The sequence below is a fragment of the Bos indicus genome, chromosome 8 (assembly GCF_029378745.1).
Source record: "Bos indicus isolate NIAB-ARS_2022 breed Sahiwal x Tharparkar chromosome 8, NIAB-ARS_B.indTharparkar_mat_pri_1.0, whole genome shotgun sequence".
NCBI lineage: Eukaryota > Metazoa > Chordata > Mammalia > Artiodactyla > Bovidae > Bos > Bos indicus.
The window spans coordinates 16,786,022-16,802,885 of NC_091767.1; the positions used below are offsets into that span (position 1 = coordinate 16,786,022).

A 16,864-nucleotide genomic window follows, 5' to 3' on the forward strand; every position below is an offset into this window, starting at 1 on the left:
CCATGTGATCAAAAAGAGTCGGACACAACTGAGCGACTACACTTTCACTTTCAAAATTTAAACAGGTTAGGTGCTTAAGAAACTTGATAGGTGCTTAAGAAATATTGGCTGTTGAATGAAATAATGAATGTACAGTAACAATAATGGTAAGTTGCTCAGTCGTGTCCGACTCTTTGCGACCCTATGGACTATAGCCTACCAGGCTCCTCCCTGCATGGGATTCTCCAGGCAAGAGTACTGGAGTGGGTTGCCATTTCCTTCTCCAGGGGATCTTCCTGACCTGGGGATTGAACCCAGGTCTCCTGCATTCCAGGCAGATGCTTTAACCTCTGAGCCACCAGGGAAGCCAGTGACCAGCATATAGTAAGCAGAGTTACCCTAATTCTACCTTCCCCGGCTCACATGGCCTTTTGCCATCCTGGGGATCTCCTCAGTAGCCTTGTAACAGATATAGTTCATTGTATTTGTATCAGCGTCTTCCGTGGGTTGTCAACTCTTTGAGTTGATGTTGTTGATGTTGCCAAGTACATAATAGATGTTTAATGTGGCTTTTTTTCTCTTTTTTATTTTTTAAATTATGATAGTATGATGACACATTTACAGGAGACTTGGAAAATACAGAACAAGGTTACATTTAGTTCCACTAAATATTACAATTATTTTTTTAAGTAGATAAATTAAGATTTTTAGTTGGAGTTTTAATATCAAACTCTTGAAAATTAATAGAATGAATATACAGTGAAGTGGAAGGCTATAGTAGACCTGAAAAGCACCATGAACCACTTCAACATAATTAAGATTTATACAATTTTCACACAACAATAGGATACAAATTCTACTCAAGTTCCCATAGGCTGTAATCTAGGACACACTGGAACATATCCAGGTACATAAAACAAGGTGCAAAAATTTCATAGTCTAGTGGTACTGAAAAGTAGAGACATCATTTTGCCAACAAAGATCCATAGCATCAAAGCTATGGTTTTCCAGTAGTCAGGTCCAGATATGAGAGGTGAACCGTAAAGAAGTCTAAGCGCCAAAGAATTGATGCTTTCGAACTGTGGTCCTGGAGAAGACTCGAGAGACACTTGGACAGCAAGGAGAGCAAACCAGTCAATCCTAAAGGAAATCAATATTCATTGAAAGGATTGTTGCTGAAGCTCCAACAGTTTGGTCACCTGATGCCAAGAGCCAACACATTAGAAAAGACCCTGATGCTGAGAAAGATTGAGGGCAAGAGAAGAAGGGAGCAACAGAGGATGAGATGGTTGGATGGCATCATTGACTCACTGGGCATGAGTTTGAGCAAATCCAGGAGATAGTGAAGGACAGTGAAGCCTAGTGTGCTGCAGTTCATGAGGTTGCAAAGATTCAGACACAACTTAGTGACTGAACAACAACAAAAACAGAAGTATTGGAATCATACAGAGTCTTTTCACTTATCACTGTGGAATTATTAATATGTTAGAAATCAATATCAAAAGATGTTTGAAAATAACCAGTTTATTTTCAAGTGCCATTTTCCAAGAGAGATCTTTGACTTAGCCACTGAAGATGCTTAATGTGGTTTTGAATCAGGAAGAGTCCCTGGAGGATGAGGCCCCTCCGTTTAAAGGGGTTACACACCATCATTCCTTCTCTGGTGCCACCCTCATCTCAGAACATGCCTGCAGACCTCCACTTATCCACTGTTGGAAATAAAGCTTCATCCTACCGAGTTAGTAGTTGAGATTAAAAGCAAAATGAAGTGTAGAGCACTGAAGAGATAGATGCGAATCCTTAGTATCAGGTCTGCTAGAGAACGATGGAACCTCAATTCCCAGTCAGTTCTCTGATCTAGACCCCAATTATAGCTCCTGGGAGGATGTCAAACGCTCTCGCACTGTGTGTCCTGGTGGGCCAGGTCTACGGTGATGCAGTCTCCTGGGTTTATCACAAAAAATCCCATCTCCTGGGAAAACCCTCCATCCCTGTGAGAGGGGACAGTAGGCCACTCTGTCAGGCCTCCGAGTGGGAATACAGTTGGGATTCAGAAGCAGGGAAGAGGTCACCCTGGCAGCCCAGTGAGGAAGGCCAGCACGTCCGTCTGTGCACAGGGTCTGCCTCACGGCTCCCGTTGGGACCCGCTGGTCAGCAGCAGCCTGGGAACCGGAGACACACGGGATTTCATTGAGTCTCCAGCAGGGAGGGGAGGCTGGAGCATTGACAGATGTGACAAATGATTCTGTTCTCCTGTAAAGGCAACAGCTGAAGATGATTTGAACTCGAGCAAGTTCACAGTCAAGGAAACGAGCCTAAATGATGCTGGTAATTAGCAAATGGGCCAGGCGCTGATTGAATAAGCAGGCTGCTGGCTGGCCGGGCTGCCTGGGAGTCAGCTGACAGAATGGCGCTAATCAGGCGCAGTCATTAGCCAGCACCGGGAGCAACAGTGTTTTGTTAGCTTTTCACTAAAGACAAAAGCAGACTCAGAGAGGGCTGTTAGCCATGCAGAAGCTGGTGAATAAAGAACAGAGGAGGGAGGAGGAGGAGAGAGGTTGGTGAGGCAGGCAGGAAAGACAGGAGTGTTCTTGTTCATCGTGATGACCTGCTCACCCCTGGGTGACCTTCGTCCAGCACTTTCACCATCTCTCTCCAGGGCTCCACTGCCTTATTTCTAACAATGATTATACCGTCACGTATCTTGTAGAGGTGCTGCCACGAAACCAAGAGTTAGCACAGGGCTGTTCTGTTACTTTATAGCAGAGCTTCCCAGGTGAGGCTAGTGGTAAAGAATCTGCCTGCCAATGCAGGAGACACAAGAGATGCATTGATCCCTGGGTCGGGAAGATCCCCTGGAGGAGGAAATGACAACCCACTCCAGTATTCTTGCCTGGGAAATCCCATGGATGGAGGAGCCTGGAGGGCTACAAGCCATGGGGCTGCAAAGCGTCAGACATGACTGAGCGCCTGAGAACACTTGGGCCATGAGTCTGCATGCGTGCCAAGTCGCTTCAGTTGTGTCTGACTCTGTGTAACCTTATGGACAACAGCCTGCCAGGCTCCTCTGTCCATGGGCCATAGGAGCTTTTACATTAAGTCAGTGTTTCTCAATAGGAGTCCACACACGGCTGCATCAGAATTTCTTGGAGGTGTTATTTTAAAATGGACTTACCCAAGCCTCACCCCAGATACACCAAAACAGAATCATTGAGGTTAGTGCCCAGGACCAAGCACCCCAGGTCTCCACTGCAAACTTTTGAAAAATAGCTAGCCATGTATTTATCTGGCTGTGCTGGGTCTTAGTTGCTGCACATGGAATCTTTAGTTGCAGCATGCAAAGTCTTAGCTGTAGCATGTGGGATCTAGTTCCCTGAGCAGGGATCAAACCCAGGTCCCCTGCACTGGGAGCTCAAGGGTCGTAGCCACTGGAATCCCAGGGAAGTTCCTCCCTCTCAAATACAATGTGCATATGAATCAACTGGGCATCTCACCACAGTGCAGATACTGATTCTGTGCCCCTGATAAACACTCGGTTCATTTTGCCCGCAGGTGATCTCAGTGCTCCTCTGAGGGGGGCAAGACTCTAGATGACAATTACTCTCAAATTAGGAAATTTCTCTTGTTAGCACATCATCTCTTCTTCTCCTCGAGGATGGGGGTGGCTAGCTCAGTGAGGTGGGAAAGTCAAGCCAAGAAGAAAAATCTAAGGATCTGTTTTGGCCAAGAATATTCCTCAGGATGTTGATCCCAAGAACTGATCAGTGAAAAATGGATTTTCTTTTCTTGATCAAATGAGTTTCCAAAATGCTGTATCACCCCCACCCTTTGAAGACCCAAGATTTACAGAGCAAAGGCCTTGCGAACTCATCCAGTGAAGAAACTGGTTCGGTTTTCTGTAGCACCATCCCCACTCCCAATTTAATTGCATTTGGCTGCTGAAATTTTTTTTTCCCTAATATGTATTTATTTGGCTGCATCAGGCCTTAGTTGGAGCACTGAGGATCTTTGCTGTGTGTCATGGGGGATCTTTCGTTGTGGCGCACAGGACTCTCTAGTCGTGGTATGCTCCAGGGCGCTAGGGCTCAGTAGCTGTGGCGTGTGGGCTCAGTTGCTCCACGGCATGTGCGATCTTAGTTCCCAGACCAGGGATTGAACTCACGTCCCTTGCATTGCAAGGCAGATTCTTAACCACTGGACCACCAGGGAAGTCCTGGAAATTTTCTGTTATTACTCATTAACATCTCATGGACGTCGTGACCCAAGGAACGAACTGGGGGCAACACTGTTCCTTGGTGATGTGTTTCTCGATTTTGAGTGTTCTCTCCTTGCCTCCACCCTGCCCCAAGCCCGCCCCCACCACTGCTGATGGGGTGAGGAAGAAAGAAGACTTAGAGAGGGAGATGGGAAGTAAATAAAGGTCCTCATACAGGAGGGCCTCAGGGGAAAAAAGTGACTCAGCCTCGTCCCTTCTCACTCCTCAGCCCTCCCACTTCACCGTGTGACACCCCATCATTCAGTTGCCACTATGTGCCTGGCACACATGCATTTTCAAGAAATAAACAATAGCTCCATTTCTTGAGTTCCACATGTTTCGCTACACTCTTGACATGTGTTATTCCATCTGCTTCCTATACTCGTTATCTTTACTTCAACAGGCGTGGTGGGTGATTTCTCAACATCCAACCCATGTTCCTCTCCATCCGTCATTACTCTCCTTACTGCCATCTTATCACCCCCAAGCTTCCCCAACTCTCCCAGTTTGTAGGCAGTGACTCTTGGCTGACGATTGAGATTCATGCACCAAGTGATTTTAGGCTTCAGCCACCAACACTGCTTGAAAAATGGGTGCTTTAGGACCAGATGGAAGAACAGCAGTTTGCAGACCAAAGACTTGGAAAGCCTTGTCTCATACAGACCCAGCACGCCTCATCTCAGCCCAGACATGCAATGACCTTGTGTTCCCCTAAGAGGTGGCCAGGGCATGCCCATGCACGCCTGGGGGACCCTTGGTGGGTGCAGTAGCCAAGGCTGGCCTGAAATGGCAAGATCAGGTCAGGACTGTGAAAAGAAGCAGAGCCTCTCACATGCGCCAGAGCCACTACCTCAAACAGCTAGCAAGGAAGAGCCATTGTGAGGCTTCTGAAAGGGCCTTTTGTTTGGCAGCATCATCTGTGCAGAGGCCTGAGGGTTGCTTCTTGTCAGGCGGGTTCTCTCACTTCCAGCCAAATGGTCCCAGCATGGACACAGGCATTGGAGAAGAAAGAGCCTGAGCCGGCGAGTCTGGCCGTTTGGCCTTGACAAGCATGCTTCCACGATAATGTTGCTGCAGTCGTTGTCTGATGCTGAGCAAGGCATTTAATGTCTCTGGGGCTGTTGTCTGTATGTGAACGCAATCATACCAAGAGTCCCCCCAGCATGACTTACGGAGAGTATCATCTTCGACACAGTGTGTCTCCAGCCTTATTGTGTCTGGTCCAATGTGACCTTTCCTTTTTGCCTAATGAAGTCTTCGTGAGTTAAGACTTCCCTGGTGGCTCAGATGGTAACGTGTCTGCCTGCAATGCCGGAGACCCAGGCTCAATCCTCGAATCAGGAAGATCCCCTGGAGAAGGAAATGGCAACCCACTCCAGTACTCTTGCCTGGAAAATTCCATGGGTGGAGGAGCCTGGTAGGCTACAGTCCATGGGGTCGCAAAGAGTCAGACACGACTGAGCGACTTCACTTTCTTTCTTTCATGAATTAAAGCCCAGCATGCCAGCAGAGCGGGTATACCTGGCATGGAGAGTAGCTGGAGATTTGCATTTGTGGGACTTTATCAGTTCAGATGGAATGTGCGTGTCTGTGTGTCCAGCATGGCATCAGCTAGGGGTGGTTGTTCAGGGCAACCCAAATGCCCACAGCTGAGTGGAAGAGCCTGCCAGAGACCATTTTAGGAGCTTTGGCAGACATGTTCTAAAGTGTCAATTTGAAAAATAGCACAGGAATGTGGGATTATTTTCAATGAACTGCATTGTGCCGAGTTAGTGGGCTCAATGGGGCAAAACCTGCCATATGTCTTTGTTAGTCCCGTTTATTCATCCTTTGCTGATGTCCAGTAAGCTTTTGCTTCTGGTTTATGGGATGGAAAATAGTTGGTTTGGGGTTTTTTGTTTTCTTTTTGTTTTTTAACTAGGTCAGGGTGAGATATGGTTTGCTTTATTTCAGGGCCTCTAATATAATCAATTAGAGTTGAATACGATGCCCATGGGAAAATCTCAGCACATAATATTAAGTAATAAAATCAAAATTCAAAACTGTATTGGAAAATCACTCTAATCATATGTTTCTACTAGGGTGGCAAGTAGAGTCATCTAATCATAGATGAGAAAGGAAATATGGCAAATACATGCCTATTGAACTTTTCAAGTTTTCTATCACAAGCATGTATCACTTTTATAATAAGCAGAAAAATCAAACATTATGCTTTAAAAAGCCTGACCAACAAAGACCAAAGGTGAACATGACAAGCAGGCTGTGGACCCAGGGCCAAGGGCTCTGAGTGAGCTCTCTCTGTCTCTGGTCCTGCCCTCTGCACCCCCTTCTCAGACACGCGGTGATGGAGACATTCAGAGAGGCAAGGTGGTCTGCAGGCAACAGTGACGCTGAGAGGAGTGGCCAGTGGTGGTACTTGCCCTTTCTGGATGCAGTTGGAGGGGGGTGTGCACAGTCACGTGGACTAAACAATTTCCCAGGATATGGGGTGGTCCCTCCTGGAGTGGGGAATTCAGCCGTCTTTGTGAACACTGAGGTGGTATCTTTATAGTGCCTGCGTGCTTAGTCACTTCAGTCTTGTCCAACTCTTTGTGACCCATGGACTATAGCCCACCAGACTCCTCTGTCCATGGGATTCTCCAGGCAAGAATACTTGAGTTGTTTGCCATGCCCTCCTCCAGGGGATCATCTCAACCCAGGGATCATACCCAGGCTCCTGTATTGGCAGGCAGGTTCTTGACCACTAGTGCCACCTGGGAAGCCCCATGTTTAGAGTAGGCATACACTTTTCACGTTAAAGCCCCTTTTCTAAGTGAGAAGATCTAGAGCACATGATGAAATCTACAGATCACCCACATGTAACGTGTTCAGCCCTGCAGGGACAGGCTTTGTCTGGGCACCTCACTGCAGAGGGTACCATGCATGACTGATGGTTTTGATTGGAATTTCTCCCATCCAAATTCCTCTGCTTAACTAGATCTAAGAGATTTTTGTTTCTAAGTTCAAGTTTCAGAAGAGATTTGTTGCAAAGAGATTAATCCATACTGTGGACTGGTCTATATATAGATTAGTAAATGTAATCATAAGTGTATGTATTTACAATAACTACAAACAAATTTTAGCTGAAACTATGTTGTGGATCTAGAGTTAATTCCAATCCTTTCTTACTAAGGCATTAGCAAAACTCAAGACTGTAAGTGACTAACCTGGTCTCAATCAGGTTCTTGTTTTGTCTTTTGTGCACATTTTTCTTCTCAGAGAGGACCTTTTTCTTTTCCTGTCTTTCAGTTCAGTTCAGTCGCTCAGTCGTGTCTGACTCTTTGCGACCCCGTGGACTGCAGCATGCCAAACCTCCCTGTCCATCACCAACTCCCAGAGTTCACTCAAACTCATGTCCATTGAGTCGGTGATGCCATTTAACCATCTCATCCTCAGTCATCCCCTTCTCCTCCTGCCTTCAATCTTTCCCAGCATCAGGGTCTTTTCCAGTGAGTCAGTTCTTCACATCAGGTAGCCAAAGTATTAGAGTTTCAGATTGAACATCAGTCCTTCCAATGAACAGTCAGTACTGATTTCCTTTAGGATGGACTGGTTGGATCTCCTTGCAGTCCAAGGGACTCTCAAGAGTCTTCTCCAACACCACAGTTCAAAAGCATCAATTCTTCACCACTCAGCTTTCTTTATAGTCCAACTCTCACATCCATACATGACTACTGGAAAAACCATAGCCTTGACTAGACAGACGTTTGTTGGTAAAGTAATGTCTCTGCTTTTTAATATGCTGTCTAGGTTGGTCATAACTTTTCTTCCAAGGAGTAAGCGTCTTTTTATTTCATGGCTGCAGTCACCATCTGCAGTGATTTAGGAGCCCAAGAAAATAAAGTCTGCCACTGTTTCCACTGTTTCTCCATCTATTTGCCATAAATTACTCTCCATCTATTTTGCCATCTATTACTCCATCTATTTGAAGTAATGGGACCAGATGCCATGATCTTAGTTTTCTGAATGTTGAGCTTTAAGCCAACTTTTTCACTCTCTTTCACTTTCATCAAGAGGCTCTTTAGGTCTTCACTTTCTGCCATAAGGGTGATGTCATCTGCATATCTGAGGTTATTGATATTTCTCCCACCAATCTTGATTCCAGCTTGTGCTTCATCCAGCCCAGCGTTTCTCATGATGTACTCTGCATATAAGTTAAATAAGCAGGGTGACAATATACAGCCTTGATGTACTCCTTTTCCTGTTTGGAACCAGTCTGTTGTTCCATGTCCAGTTCTGTTGCTTCCTGACCTGCATACAGATTTCTCAGGAGGCAGGTCAGGTGGTCTGGTATTCCCACCACTTTCAGAATTTTCCACAGTTTATTGTGATCCACACAGTCAAAGGCTTTGGCATAGTCAATAAAACAGAAATAGATGTTTTTCTGGAACTCTCTTGCTTTTTCGATGATCCAGGACCCATGTTTCATCCTTGTTCACACCATCTGTATCTCTGGATTGATCATTCCTTTGTAAATGGGTTGATATTCTAATCATTCAACAATTAGCTGCCTGCTTTAAATTTTTTAAGTACAGAATCTTGAAGCATTAGCATATATTAATAACTCATATTATTTCTGTTCTAATTTGCTATTACATACTTCTGTCTAATTCATATGTCAGATCATCTTCTAGTTCGGCAGGTACACCCAATATAGTCAGGTGAAGAATACCAAGACCTCCCAGCCACACTCTGCCTTCTTTCTTTACCTTTGCTGAGTGGGAATGGTTTATAGATAACTTCTTATTTTAATTGGAAGAGAGTCATTTCTAGTGCACATGCATGGTCAGTTGTCTGACTCTTTGTGAGCCCATGGACTATAGCCTGCCAGGCTCAACTGTGCATGGGATTTCCCAGGCAAGAATACTTGAGTGGGTTGCCATTTCCTTCTCCAGGGGATCTTCCTGACCTAGGGATCAAACCCACGTCTCCTGCATGGGTGGATCCTTAACTACTGCCCCACCTGGGAAGCCCATCATTTCCAGACCATTCAGTAGGTATTTATTACCTTCTGACCATGTACTAGAAATTGGGGTCACTGCTTTTCAAGGAATTCACTGGAAGTCTTCCTCCTATCCTGTCATTATATTGACATCCTCCAAAGTATTTCTCCCAGAATCTACTAGTTCTAAGAGATGTCAGAGGTATTATGTGAAAAGGGGGGTTGCATGGTCCAATAACTATGGGAAACAGTGAAATAATAAAACTATTCTGGTTTCATTAATACCCTAATATGGATCCTAATCCCCCAAGCAAGATAGAGAACATACAGATATATGTGACCAGGGAATTCTTTCTCTCCAGAGTACTTTGTGGATCTAAGGCTTTGAAATACCCTTTGGGAAATTCTACAGTCACCTTTTGTATTACAAAGCCAGTCCTCTTCTGGCTGCTGAGGGTCTGTTAATAAGCATTTATTGAAAACCTACTATATGTCAGAGACTGTGCTGAGTGCCAGAGTGACCGTCAAAGACACATCTCCATTCTTTAAGGAGCTCATGGTTTTAAAGAATCATATCTTTCAACCCACATTAATTAGAATTGCACTGTCGAATACACTAGCCACTGGCCACTTGTGGCTATTTACATTTAAATTAATTAAATAAAAATTAAAATTAGTTTCTTAATCTTACTAGCCACATTTCAAGTGCTTAGAAGCCACATATCATGTCTAGTGGGTATTGTGTTGGATAGTGAGCATCTCCATCATCGTGGAACGTTCTTTTGCTGCTGCTGCTGCTAAGTCACTTCAGTCGTGTCCGACTCTGTGCGACCCCAAAGATAGCAGCCCACCAGGCTCCCCCATCCCTGGGACTCTCCAGGCAAGAACAGTGGAGTGGGTTGCCATTTCCCTCTCCAATGAATCAAAGTGAAAAGTGAAAGTGAAGTCGCTCAGTCGTGTCCGACTCTTAGTGACCCCATGGACTGCAGCCTACCAGGCTCCTCCATCCATGGGATTTTCCAGGCAAGAGTACTGGAGTGGGGTGCCACTTTCTTTTGGACACTACTAATTAAGAGAGTCTAGCCTCAAGCATTACTTCCTACAATATTAATACCCTGTCCAATCGCCAGTGAATGCCAGATGTGTTCAAAACTGTCCCCATGCTGCTTCAATGAGGCATTGCTGTTTAGTTCTTAGAACATATACTATGGTCTGCTTCTCTTTACTGGACACTTACTTCTCCCCCAGCTTGCAGATGAAGACTGGATAGAACTCAAAACCATCTACTCACTGTTTCTCTCTAGGTCTCGTGTCAGAATCTCCATCACAGGGAGCTGCTTATTTCCTCAGGAAGGCTCATAAATTACAAATTAATTACAAATAGTAATTATACTTTACTGTGTCTGCATTTTTGGAAATTGCTGCAGAATGTCAGTCACAGCAGAAATTAATTCATCTTCATGAGCATTTGTATGAAAGTGTGTGAATAGTCACTGTGGCTTGATGCCCATATATTCAATATAAGTCTGCCAAATTTTTGTCTGCTATGTGTGGTCTAGACTAGTTCAAATTTCCCAGCAGACAAGAGTAGATTCTTTGTCAAATGAATTTGCTTGGGATTTGAATGCAGGAAGGTTTTACTTATTGAAATCTAGCAATATATCTTCTCTCACCACTCACCTGTCTGACCACAATAAAAGCATGAGGATAAGGTTATAGACTGTTCTTACCCTAGGGATTTGTGTGGTCCCTGTGTGGTCCTCGGGACACCTCCCACCTTGAATTAATTTTTTTTTTTTTTGGCCTCACCCTGTGGCATGTGGTGTCTTAGTTCCCCGACCAGGGATGGAACCTGGACCCCCTTCAGTAGAAGCTCAGAGTCCTAACCACTGGACTGCCAGGGAAGTCCTTACCATGAAGTAATTTTGTAGATAAAGGTCAGCTATCCAGGCCATCAGCAAGGCCAGTTAAGCCATAATGTCGTACTGGAACATGGTAGTAATCACTATGAATTTCATGAGATTCCTATGATGTTGTGAATCTGAGTGTAACTGGACCAGTAATTTAGAATAAATGCATACTGGTAGATCTGGATGAAGAAAGAGAGATGCAGACGGCTCCCAAAGAGAACTTCCTAGAGTTCCTTGAATGAGCCATGTCCCCTCAGCTCCAGGCCATAAGTACATGTGAGTCCCTCGGCTCCACATGTCCTGTGTCCTGCTCATCCTGCGAGTCTCCCTCAGAGAAGAGGGCTCTTCACTCTTCACCATGTTAGGTCCCCGCCAGCTGCTCCCAGAGCCCACTGACCCCAAAGAGGGTAACCACAACGAAAGCCACAGCATCTCCAAGGACTAGCGTCAGAAGTGACCAGCCACCCTCCACCGCTTTCACTCGTCAGCAGTGAGTCACCAAGTCCGGCCAGCTCTGAAGGGGAAGGGAACTAAGCTCTCTCTCTCTCTCTCTCAAAGAGGAGGACCTGAGAATTTTTAGACATTTTTTTAGACCACCGCAGAGACCAACATTTTTTAAACTGGTGATGTTTGTCTTTGGCCCCTATATTTGCTTCCCTTTCTTCTCTTACTTGCCACATCCTAAGCTCACCTCTGCCATCTCCCCAGCATGCTCCTTCCTGCAGAAATCACCTGCCTCGGTGAAAACTCCCCTTACCTCAGTTTGGTCACTTCCTTCTCGCCTTGCTGGCCAAGTTCTTTGAAGAAGGCCATCTAGCCAATTGTCTTACTTTCTCACTTCCCTTTCACTTCATTCCAGAAACCAGCTTTTTTCTCTGGAAGTGGTACCCAGAAGGCCTGTGCACTTACTTTTGAAACAGAGAAGAAACATGAACAGTATAATTCATGCTATGGATAATTCTTAAAAACATAGTGCTGAGCAAAAGAAATCAGATATAGAAAGTTCATACAGTTTGATCCCATTTATATCAAATTCTAGAACAGTCTAAACTAATCCACTATGTCAGAAAGCAGATCAGTGGTTGCCTGAGCAAAGGGTAGGGGTAGGGGATTGACTGCAAAGGAGTAAAGAGGGAATTTTCTCAGACGTGGTAGAAATATTATGTATCTCAATTGTGGTGGTTACCTGGGAGCATATATCCCTCAAAGCTCATCAAACTGTGCATTTATTTATTTTTTAATGTGTTTTTTTTATTTGTTTATTTTTGCCTGTGCTGGGTCTTCACTTCTGCTTGGGCCTTTCTCTAGTTGTGGCCAGCAGGGGCTACTCTGGTTGCAGTGCACGAGCCTCTCATTGCAGTGGCTTATCTTGTTGCAGAGCCCAGGCTCTAGAGTGCCCGGGCTTCAGTAGCTGCAGCATGCAGTAGTTTATGGCACCCAGGCTCCAGAGCACTGGCTCAAGAGTTGTGGCACGCGGGCTTAGTTGCCCTGCAGCATGTGGGATCTTCCCAGATCAGGGATGGAACCCATGTCTCCTACACTGGCAGGCAGATTTTTTACCACTGAATCACCAGGGAAGCCCAAACTGCATTTAAATAGAAGCATTTTGTTAAAAACCAAGTATACCTCAATCAACTTTATTTTAAAGTATGCTTTGTAAATGTATCCAACACATTTTTTTATTTTATATTGGATTATAGTTGATTAATAATTTGTGATAATTCCAGGTGTACAGCAAAGTGATTCAGTTATACATATACACGGATCCTTTTTCAAATTCTTTTCCCATTTAGGCTGTTACATAATATTGAGCCAAGTTCCCTGTGCTGTATACAGTAGGTTCTTGGGCATCCAACCCATTTAGAAAGCAACTTCAGTATTCACAAAAGGCTTTTGACAAGGCTTTGCTGAAAACTTTTGTCTTTCTACTGCCTAGGTGGCTAGAGACAAACCGAAAGGAAAAGTAGCAGCTTATCTCTAAGGGCCAATTAGAATATCTGCTTATTCAGTTGGTTATAATAGAAGTAATTCATGAAATTGGAGACTCCCCTTCCCCTCTGGCAGCGAGTTATGAATGAATGTAAACCATTCTGCCCTACAACACTGGGGGAGATTTTGGAAAGCATCTCAGTTCTCAGGTCCCACTCCAGACCTATTAAATCAGAATCTCTAAGGGTAGGGCCCAAGCAAAGTAAAGCTCTCCAGATGGCTCCTGGTGACATCATGGTTGAGCCCCGGAGAGATGAAATATGGTGCTTCTCAAACTTTTTTCTGCACAAGAACATCTGGGAAGCTCGTGGAGAATGTAAATGTATGGATTCTACTACTGGAGATTCTAATTGAATAATTCTGGTGTGGGGCTCATGAATTTGCACTTGCAGTAGGCTCCCTGGTAGTTCTGATGTAAGTGGTCTGGGCACCACACTTTGAAACTAAACTAATTATCCTTTCCCAAATTTCTGGGCAGAATTGGAGTTCAACAGAATGCCTGGGGTGAAAAGTGGCTCATTCATCTTGATATTTTTAGATGGTGAAAGTAAAAGTGAAGTCGCCCAGTTGTATCTGACTCTTTGCGACCCCATGGACTGTAGCCTGCCAGCCTCCTCCATCCATGGAATTTTCCAGGCAAGAGTACTGGAGTGGGTTGCCATTTCCTTCTCCAGTTTTTAGATGGTATCCAGCCCTAATAGCGATATTTTTGTTTGCTTAATTCAGGCTTCCTTATCCTCACCCCATCACTTCCCCAAGAATCAACCCCATACCCAGGACCATATCTAGACTGTAATGGCATTTTTCTCTCCCATAATGACAACAGTCATCACCATACCCTAGAAGCCCATCCCCTCAGACTTTTGCAGCCTGGCACCTCCCCTGTGTTAGAGCCCCCATCACACAAGTCTTAGAGCTGCTAGGGTTCTGAGCTCCAGGTACATGGTTGGATGCTGGGGATACAGCAACAGTTCGGTCTTAGTCCTTGACATGAACCTTCTTATTCTTGTAGAGATATGAATGGTCTTAATCTTTCCCACTGTCAAAGGAGAGTGCTTAGCCAAGATCAGGGGTCCTTAGCAACAGCTTCTGAGAACATGCTGGGTGAAGCCAGAGCCCAGTTCTGGGACCTCACCTCCTCTTCAGCCAAAGCTGCCACATTGCTCTTGTTCATGGCTTTGGTGTAAGACTGTATTCAAAGAAATGGTTTCTGCTGCTAAAATAAGTTGTTAAATCCACTGGATTAGGGAAGGCTTAGCTTTCCTTCCAGTTCTGGCAGCTTGTGGATCCAGAGTGGCATAGATTGTCACTGCCTTTCCTTCTACTTCATATCTTTCTAAGAGTATAATTATTTCAAACAGAGATTTATGGTAGTGATTTATGTCTATGTCTTATGCAAGTCCGTGGGGGTTGCAAAGAGTTGGACATGACTTGGCAACTGGACAACAACCTATGAAAGTATTTCAGCTTAGAAGAATGCTGTAAATGGCCTGTAATAACTATGTACTTTTAAAATTTGGTATGTTCAGCTTCCAAGGATATAATAACAAGGAAATATTTTGAGTAAAGGTGCTGTAGGAGATATGTTTATGTATTACTTCATTTAATCTGCACACAGACCTCTGAGATAAATCCTGTTTTCATCTCCACTTGAGAGAGAAAGAACGTCAGACAGGGAGGTGAAACAGCTTGTCCAGGGTCACACAGATCTGTGGAGGCGGGGCTTGAACACATGCAGTCTGACTCCCAACCCCAGACGCAGCCTCTCCTAAGGAAATCCATGTGAGGTGGACTTTGCTGAAGGACTTACTAACTCAAATGGGTCCTGAGGATCTAAAGCAGATGAATGATTCCCAAGCTTCTGTCCGTCTCCCAACAGCATCCAGCTGTGAGGTCATGTCCATGTCAGCTCTCTGAGCCCATGGAACATGCATCAGTGGATGACTCAAACGAGATGACAGTGTGTGAAGAGCTGGGCTGAGCCTGGGGCAGCTCAAAAGATACCACCCTCACCCCCGGAGGTTGAAGATCTACGCATATGTTGTGCTGTGTTGCTGCAGTCATGTCCAACTCTTTGCGACCCTGTGGACAGCAGCCCACCAGGCTTCTCTGCCCATGGGATCCTTCAGGCAAGAATACTGGAGTGGGTTGCCATTTCTTCCTCCAGGGGAGCTTCCCAACCCAGGGATCGAACCCAAGTCTCTTATGTCTCCTGCATTGCAGGTGGGTTCTTTACCACTAGGGCCACCCTAGATTTGAATGAGTGTCTATAGGTGACCTGAACTCAGACCCTACAGAGGCCAGGCAGGTAGCAAATGTGAGTTAGTAAGCAGGTAGTGGGAAAAAGCAAGTTTTGGGAGGAGTAGCCTTGCAATGCAAGTTAATGGTTTCCTGGAGGGAGGAGGGAGCCTGGGTCTTCAAATCAAAGGAAACTGGAGCCCTAACATTTTATGTGAACTTGCCAGGATTTTAAAAGGTGGCAACTGATTAGAACAGTTCTTGTCTTTTATTTTATGTATTTTTATATCGACAGACCTAACTATTTCTAGGGGTGCCATTTGCCAGGGGCCCACTGTGTTGCACACCTGCCTTATATAGAGCCTGCAGTGGGCAGGAGGGGGCCCATCACAACCTGCAATGCATCTACAGTGTCTGTACTTAGAGCATTTTTAGAGATTCCAAGGTGGCACAGTGGTAAAGAATCTGCCTATCAATGCAGGAGATGCAGGTTTGATCTCTGGGTTGGGAATATCCCCTGGAGGAGAGCATGGCAACCCACTCCAGTATCTTGCCTGGAGAATCCCATGACAGAGGAGCCTGGAGAACTACAGTCCACAGGGTGGCAAAGAGTCAGACACGACTGTGCAACTGAGCATGTGCTTATCTCAAAAACCCAGTGCCTCCAAGCACAGGAAGCAAAACATCAGTCTGCGTGTGTATGTCGCATGCGTGTGTGTGTGTGTGTGTTGGGAGGGTGTGTACAGGGTTTGTCTGAAGCAGACAAGACAGTGGGCATTTGATTGAGTCGGTGTCAGCATCACACCATGCCGCCCCGAGCTCCATCGCCACGGCAGCTCTGCCCTGACTGCATTGCTGCAGGCCCCGAGGACACAGAGCTCATCTGTTCCTTTGTTGCTGGCTTCACCCGACAACGACCAGTGTCATCTCCAGTTGTCGTTTAGCTGGTTGACTCCATCGCGGCCAGGCCCCGGCCATGAGCAGCTGTTGTTGTTGGGTTATATATGCTCATTCCAAACAGTGGAGCCTTCAGAAACCTCAGCATGCACCCGCTCTGCTCGGGGAACTGGCACACAGTCCCCCAGCACTCCCAGCACACACTCAAGGGACTTTATCGTATTCATCTCTGAAAAACATTGGCAAATGGACAGAAGTCAACTACGATGTTTGCCCACATCTAATATGGGCTGGTTTTAGTTTTACGACCTAATGATTGAAGAGGAAGTCTTTTTATTAGGTTGGCACTTCTGCTCAGATCTCAATTCCACTTTTAGGATAAGGTTTCTGTTGTGGTTTGCTTTTTTTTTTTTGGTGCTCACTCTTTCCCAGGCAGTCACAACAACTTCTGTGCAGACAGACTATAGCCCACCAGGCTCCTCTATCCATGGAATTTTCCAGGCAAGAATACTGGAGGAGGTTGCCATGCCCTCCTCCAATAGATGCTACAGAGGAATCCTAATAGGTGTTCACTGGATGTTGTTTTTTCCCTTTGGTGTAATTGGTGAAAGATGT

The 16,864-nt window shown here is 45.3% G+C and overlaps 1 protein-coding gene and 1 non-coding gene across 5 annotated transcripts in view; one reads left to right on the forward strand and one right to left on the reverse strand.

Annotated features, from left to right (window-relative positions):
• The window catches only part of MOB3B (MOB kinase activator 3B), a 248,241-nt gene that overhangs the window by 177,217 nt on the left and 54,160 nt on the right, over nucleotides 1-16,864 (forward strand). The gene's annotated exons all lie outside the window — the stretch shown is intronic.
• Nucleotides 272-344, reverse strand: TRNAS-GGA (transfer RNA serine (anticodon GGA)). Its single transcript has one exon. It is a non-coding gene; the product is annotated as a tRNA-Ser (tRNA).